We start from the raw sequence: 8140 nt of genomic DNA on the forward strand, positions 1-8140 counted from the left end.
ATTTCCTCCCTTCTTCAGTGCCGCTTTCTCTTCAGTCTTCAGTCTTCACTTTCTGCTTACAAAGTACAAACCTAGCTTTATTCTATCGCTACTCGCCACTATCGTCGTTGATTATCGCCGTTTCCGGAAAGCTCTTGGCAGGTACCATATAAAGATTATAGTCGTTTTAATACTAAAAAAGGTTCAATATTTGTGATAGATGATGAGGATACCAAGAAGGTCCCAGGACCGCTGAAACAGCTGGGCAGAAATATGAAATTTTGAGGGTTTAGTTTCACAAGTTGGAAATTCGATTTGGAGCTAGGGAGAGGCCGATTTTGAGAGAAAATTGAAGAGGAGATCATTGAGTAACAATTCTTTAACCCTTTCTAGTTATATTCCATCAATCTATAGTTAGTTTCATCATTTAATTTCGGATTGGAGATGAAAATTTGGGAAAAGTTGGAAGAAGGTTCTTAGACCTAAAAGCCGACTTTTGATTAGGAATTTGACCTTAGATTTGGATAATTTTGGTATGCGTGAACTCATGAGAGTATGAGTCTGAAAATATAAATTTTACCCGATTCCGAGACGTGGGCCCGAGGGGCATTTTGGTCATTTTACCTAATTTTGCGTATTAGCTTAGAATTTCTTTGTAGAATCAGTTACTTGAAGTGTTATTTACCTTATGCAATTGAATTGAATAGATTTGGGTCATTTGGAGTCGAGTACTCGTGGCAAAAACGTGGTTTCGGGTTGATTTTTAAGCCGGTTCGAGGTAAGTGGCTTGTTTAACCTTGTGTGGGGGACCTTCCCCTTAGGATTTGGTATATCTGATATTTGAAATGCCTTGTACATGAGGTGATGAGCGCATACTTGAGTTAATTGTTGAAAATTCAGTTTTCTTTAAGTAATTTCAATTGTGTTCCTTTTCCTATTTCATTTTACTTGCAATTTAAACTTGCTGTTAGCTTAGAAAAAGCATGTCTAATTGACCTAACTGTTTATTTGCTCAAATTGCCTTAATTGAATTATGTGAAGCATGTCAGATTAGAATTACATGTTTTACCTTAGTACGAAATTGAGCTTAATTGAATATTCTTGTGTTGTTGCCGTGTATTTTACTTTGGGACTACGGGACGGCATTCCGGGAAGTCCCCTGTACATATTTATGATTTGAACTGAGGTGTGGGATACCGAGAGATACCTGGCACGTATATTGAGGATACCAAGAGATCCTCAGGATACCAAGAGATCCCTTGTATACGTTGAGGATACCAAGAAATCCTCGGGATACCAAGAGATCCCCGACATAGATTGAGGATGTTGAGAGATCCCCGGTTATCATCCTTGTTATTAGTGGTATTTCCTTGTATTTTGTCTTTGTCTCTGTTTCAGTTATTGAATTCCTTATTATCCTGTATTAGATTCTTACTGTAGATTCTCAATTGTACTGTTTATCTTATTCTGTTATTCTATATTTATTTAATCTCAGTAGGGCCCTGACCTCTTCGTCACTACCCGACCGAGGTTAGGCTTGGCACTTACTGAGTACCGTTGTGGTGTACTCATGCCCTTTCTGTGCATGTTTTTCATGTGCAGATCCAGGTACCTCGACTCAGACTTACCACCCTTGAGGCGAGGCGAGGCGACCGTTCGGAGACTTCGAGGTATATCTGTCGTGTCCGCAGACCGAGGAGTCTCTCTCCATTCTCTCTTATAGTTACAGCCCTTCTGTATTCGTTTTGTTTTAGACTATTCTGGAGTTAGAGCACCATGTAGTGATCTTTAGTTTGTGATTCATGGGTTTTCGGGTTTTGGGAAAACTGTATTTGTTTCGAGAATTTATACTATGTATGCCGAGCGGCACTTTTAAACGCTGTTATATCACTCTATTTCTATTTTAAATTATTTTTATTCCGCACTTTGATTTATCTTTAACAAATTAGGCTTACCTAGTCGTAGAGACTAGATGCTCTCACAATGGTTCACGGAGGGCGAATCGGGTCGTGACATCATGATTGTCCCACAGATATATAAGTACAATCTAAAATTGTTGTAACATAGATGTCAAAATTGGAAAGGATAATGTCAAATGATCATCTGATCTCATCGATTCGTCCTTTCAAGCACAAGTCCATAATCTAATTATATATGTCATTGTGCGTAAATACCACTTGACGTATTATTATTTTTAATTCGTAATATGAGTGTTAAGCACCTATTTCTTTTGTAGAAGGGCCATTGACAAGATGGTTAGATAGGAATCATAATATAGTCGAAGCAAATAACAAGTAACAAAAAACAAATCGTAATGATGATTTAGAGAAAGTAATAAGCTACTTAAAACTGAACGACATAAGAAATGACAACAATAATAGCAATTGAAGAACAACATAATGACTCTCAACATCTTTTCATGAATCAAGATGATCATGAAAACAAAATGTGTTAAGAACTTCTTATCCTCTTCGTGGTGCTTTCTTCGATATGTTTCCGTACTTCCTTTCATATTTTTGAATGAGCTTTCACTACTGTGCCGAGGCACGTCGAAGATCTAGCTCCAAGGACACGATTGCATGTCACCACTCAACAAAATATCATAAATCATGCGCTTGACTCGTTTGGCCTGGGTCGTGCCGATAATAACCTTACCTTTTATTCGTTTGTGTCTATTTTGAATATGTTTAGTTTGTTTCAGTTATCATACTCTCCTGTGATTGATGTTTGTTAATACTTATTCTTTTCTCCCCCTTTCTCCCCTCTCTTTGTTTCTTTTTCTTCTTATTCTTTTTGTCCATCTGATTCTTCTTGCTCTTTTCCCTCTTCACCACCCCTACCTTTCTGAGCCGAAGATCTATTGGAAACAATTTCTGTACCTGCACTAGATAGGGGTAAGGTCTGCATATACACAATTCTCCCCAGATGTCACAACCCAAAATTTAACCATGTCGTGATGGCACCTATCGTGATACTAGGCCAACCACTTATTCCCAAACACTCCATTTTTCAAATAAGTACTTACGGAAAATCATAATTTTAACAGAAATTCAATAAGATAGTAGTATAACTTAAAATCCAGTGGAAAGAAACATAATCCTGACCTCGGATGTCACTAAGTCATGAGCCAAAAACTACTACAACTGTTCGAAATAACATGACCAACACGGTCTGAGAATATCCACATAAATAAACTAAAGGAAGATAGGGAAGGAGAGGGCAAAAATGCGGTCGCCAAGCAGCTACCTCGCAATCTCCTCAGAAGGCCTCCAACCGGCAAGATTAGCAACCACTAGTGCCCCGAGATACATGGATCTGCACACAGGGGTGCAGAGGGTAACGTGAGTATACCAACTCAGTAAGTAACAAATCCAAACTATGGATTGGCGGTAGTGACGAACCAAACCTCAACTGGTTACAACAGTTAATTGTATGGAAAAGTAGACATGTTTACAGTTCATAAAGTTTCTCAGCAATAATTAAACACAGTATGTACGAAGCAGAGTATAAAGCTCAGGAAACTCTAAGTACCAATGCACAGATAGCATGCTCAATGTTACGTATAATACTTTCGCTCATAGTGCTCAACCACTTAGTACTGTATACGGCCCACTCGGCTCAGGAAAGATCCATCCCAAAATGTATAGACATCATAGACTATAAGTCACCTAGTACCGAGAAAACAGGCCAATCCAGTCTCATGGAGAAGATCCATCTCCATACCAATACTTCAGACAAGATCCATGACCAGAGAAGATCCATCCCTCAATATCGTTAATTGCGCTCAATGGGGTGTAAAGACCCCAGAGGGGCTTCTTTGAGCCCAAGCGCTATATCAATGCCAGCGAAGGCATGATCAATATCTTGCTGCGGCATGCAGCCCGATCCCATACTGTCAATCAATATCAGGCTCTCGGGCTCACTCAATCAATACTCTCCAGTCTCACACACATGGGCTAAGATGTCATGATACAAGCCCGAACAATGATATGATATGTCAAATAGCAATAATCGAGGCTGAGGCATGATATAATGTGCATGAATATGATTGAGTATAGAATATACATGAAACTAATGACATGACAGTAAGAAACGACCCCTCGGGTCTCAATAGTATTGGCGTGAAGCCTTAACATGGTATTTAGCATGATTTGCAGTTCATTGACTTAATCACATAGATACATCATAGATATCAGCAAGAAAGAGTCACTAAGCGGTGCACTGGAATGACCCAAGCTGCATTTCTCACGGTGCACACCCACACGCCCGTGACTTGGCATTTGCGTTACCTCAATAGTAATCATAGAACACATAGTTCGGGGTTTCGAACACTCGGAACCAAGTTTGGAAGCGTTACCAGAAGTCAAGCCAAACTCTAGCCCACAAAGCCTTTTCCTCTCGATTTGGCCTCCAAATGCCCCGAATCTAACCAAAATCGGTATATGTCACACCTCTTTTTTACCCACCCGAGGGGATATAATGGAGTTTTTCCAATTAAAGTGACATTATTCGGAATGGGATTATTATTTAATTTCTTTAGAGTCGCCACTTGGATTATTTTAATTGGTGTCCCAAGTCACCGGTTTATTTTAAATCCCAAATCGAGGAAATTTCGACTTTCCTTTAGATGTCTGCGAACCAGAAATTCTAAGTAAGGAATTTTGTTAACCCGAGAGAAGGTGTTAGGCATTCCCGAGTTTCGTGGTTCTAGCACGGTCGCTTAAACTATTATAATTGGCATATTATCTAATTTTAATACATGTTTTAGCCTATGGTGCATTTTTAACTCATTAACCGCTTTTAATTACTTTTAGGAAGATTCAACGTTATTTAAAATATACCTTGAATCACGCCACTTGAAATGCACCCGCGATCTGCGACATATTTTATTTAACGTTGTTGAGAATTGGAGTTGGGTCACATAAAATGCACACCCGAGTTTAAGAAAATTAATTTAAATAGCGCGTGAATTCCAAAGGACCCGAGTTGGGTCAATTCTATGTTCTTATATCTCAAAGGAATCAAAATAATGCCTTACTACTTTCAATCCAAACATAAGAAAATGATGGAATCGAGTGTGAATTCCAACAAAACAATCATAGAGAAGATGGCATTCAAAATTAGTTACATCATTTTTGGACTGAAACCCATACCTCAATCAGCAGTAATACATTGCGAAACTAGCCCGAATAAAAGCAAAGAAAGGAGCAGGGAGCTCAGCGATGAAACAGACAGAAGCAGCAGCGAAATTGACCAAATAAGGTCTGAAATAAGAGTGAGCTCCAGCAGCGACTCTCTTATCAGCAGTAAAACAAATTAAAACAACTCAAATAGGGACTGAGATCAGCAAATTGGAGCCTAGCTATGCGGAGAACAGCAAACCTATAAATAACGACACCTTTACAACTTGATTAAGCTTTGAAATTTCCAGAGAATATCAAGCATGTGAAACTGAGACTTGAATCAACTTTGTAACTCTTTTTTGGTTGAGTTTTGTTGTTTGTTTTTGAGATTTTGAAATTTTGAAATTCAGATCTTGAATTCTAGAATTTTCAGCTGCTACTAGGGCTTAGGCGTGTGTAAGAGAGTGTGAATTGAGTATGTATGAGTGAAGGAGTCGCTTGTTTTGTGGTGTTTTCAGAAACTTAAAATGAAGAAGAGAACCCAGAAGGTCTGTCGTTCCCTCTTCGTTCTTAGAGGTCTGATGGATCTGATTTATATCCTTAGGTCTAGCTAGGTTTTTAATTTAAAAAGGGGAGGTTGGGTCAGGCGGGTCGGGTCAATTTTTGGGCCTGGGTAGTTTGGACGGGTTTGGGTAGTTTTTAGGCAGGGATTTGGGCCTGATTTGGGTACAAGAATTAGCCTAATTCATATTAGAACCCCTCTTTCATTCTTTTTCCTTTGTTTTTCTTTTTCTTCTTCTTTAACTAAAAATCCTAAAATTAAAATCCTAAATTATCTAAAAATTAAAATTAAACTAATTAACTAATTATAAAAATTATAAACATTACTTAATTTTAAATTAAAAGAGAAAAATCAATAAGCTAAAAATCAAAAGACAAAAATGTAAAAATGAGCTATTTTTTGTGATTTTCAAATTTCTATAAAACAACTAATTTACTAATTAATCTAAAAATGTAAAATTAAATTCTAAATACAAATGCAATGTATTTTGTATTTTTCATGAATTAAATAAAATTAAACATGCACAAAAATGCAAATAATCAGAAAAATTCTACAATAATTCCTAAGATAACAAATAATTAAAAGAAAAATCTAATTCTTTGGGATTCTATAAGAGTAACTTATATGAGGTAAAAATCACGTGCTCACAGTTGCCCCTCTTTGCTCGTAAACACGAAGGGTTTTCGGGCAAAGATAAAATAAGCAATTATGAGGGATTTTTGCCCGTTTGAAACTCTATGAGAAGCATTTTTTGAAAAGAGCCTGACCGAACCTTGCTTCAGAGGTTGCCTACATATCCTTGGCTATAAAGGAATCAAGTCAGTGTAGTTCTGGAAGTTTTGGTAGCTGGAACTACCGGGAAGCTGTGATTTAACTATTGTTGTTGCTGCTGCTGCTTGCTGAACTCCTTATTACACCAAAAATGGAAAAAATAAAAAGCTAAACTAGCTAAGCCTATCAGCTACGAGTTACAAGATTCCTATCTATAAATCTCTTGAAGCTTGATCTTGAGTCTCGGCCGGTTCTTGCTGCAGACTCCGATCTGAATCTTGATGCTCGTCAGCTGTAACTGCTGGTTCATTCTTCAGTTTTGGATCGAGGCGGGACACGCGAAGCTTGTGACTTCGATCATATCTTGAACAATCTGCATCCTCCACTTCAACATTTGGAGTTCATTTCTTTTTGTTCTTTTTCTTCTTTTTTTTATTTTGGATTTAGACTCATTCTTTTGGTCGTCTCGGACCTTATGCCTCGAGGCCAAACCTTCTCAGACACCAAAACAAACAAACGAACGAAATTTTTCTGCCCCAGTTTTCACTAGGAAAATTTTGTGAGTTATTTGTAACTAAAATCTAAACTATTTCTTTTTTTTTGAAAGCGATAAGATAAAGATTGTGTGTCTTTAGGATAAAGAGATTAGGGAGTGGAGTCCTATATCTAAAATAGCCTCAACTAGGGAGTGGATACCATATGTTGGCAAAAGGCGACTAGGGAATGGAGGCCTTATGTCTAAAAATGTAAACTAGGGATTGGAGCCCTATGTTGGCAAAAAGGCAACTGGGGAATGGAGGTCTTATGTCTAAAAATCTAAACTAGGGATTGGAGCCCTATGTTGGCAAAAAGGCGATTGGGGAATGGATGTCCTATGTCTAAAAATCTCAACTAGGGATTGGAGCCCTATGTTGGCAAAAGGTAACTAGGGGATGGAGACCCTATGTCTAAAATCTCAACTAGGGATTGGAGCCCTATGTTGGCAAAAGGCGACTAGGAAATGGAGGCCCTATGTCTAAAAAGAATCTCAATTAGGGATTAGAGCCCTATGTTGGCAAAAAGGCAACTAGGGAATAGAGGCCCTATGTCTAAAAATCTCAACTAGGGATTGGAGCCCTATGTTGGCAAAAGGCGACTAGGGAATGGAGGCCCTATGTCTAAAAATCTCAACTAGGGATTGGAGCCATATGTTGGCAAAAAAGGCGACTAGGGAATGGAGGCCCTATGTCTAAAAAATCTTAACTAAGGATTGGAGCCTTATGTTGGCAAAAGGCGACTAGGGAATGGAGGCACTATGTCTAAAAATCTCAACTATGGATTGGAGCCCTATGTTGGCAAAAAAGGCGACTAGGGAATGGAGGCTCTATGTCTAAAAATCTCAACAAGGGAATGGAGACTCTATGTCTAAAAATCTCACCTAGGGATTGGAGCCCTATGTCTAAAAAGCTCAACTAGGGATTGAAGCCCTATGTTGGCAAAAGGCGACTAGGGAATGGAGGCCCTATGTCTAAAATCTCAACTACAGATTGGAACCCTATGTTGGCAAAAGACGACTAGGGAATGGAGGCCCTATTCCTAAAAATCTCAACTACGGATTGGAGCCCTATGTTGGTAAAAGCGACTAGGGAATGGAGGCCCTATGTCTAAAATCTCAACTAGGGATTGGAGCCTTATGTTGGCCAAAAGTGACTAGGGGATGGAGACT

At 38.6% G+C, this 8140-nt stretch overlaps 1 long non-coding RNA gene across 1 annotated transcript; it reads right to left on the minus strand.

The window, feature by feature from the left end:
- Positions 1 to 3013: 3013 nt before the first annotated feature.
- Positions 3014 to 7824, minus strand: LOC107804224 (uncharacterized). Its single transcript, XR_001652220.2, has 2 exons — positions 5133 to 7824; positions 3014 to 3294 (listed from the first exon to the last, which is right to left on the minus strand). It is a non-coding gene; the product is annotated as an uncharacterized LOC107804224 (long non-coding RNA).
- Positions 7825 to 8140: the final 316 nt, after the last annotated feature.

This window comes from Nicotiana tabacum, chromosome 9 (genome assembly GCF_000715075.1).
Source record: "Nicotiana tabacum cultivar K326 chromosome 9, ASM71507v2, whole genome shotgun sequence".
Taxonomy (NCBI): Eukaryota; Viridiplantae; Streptophyta; class Magnoliopsida; order Solanales; family Solanaceae; genus Nicotiana; species Nicotiana tabacum.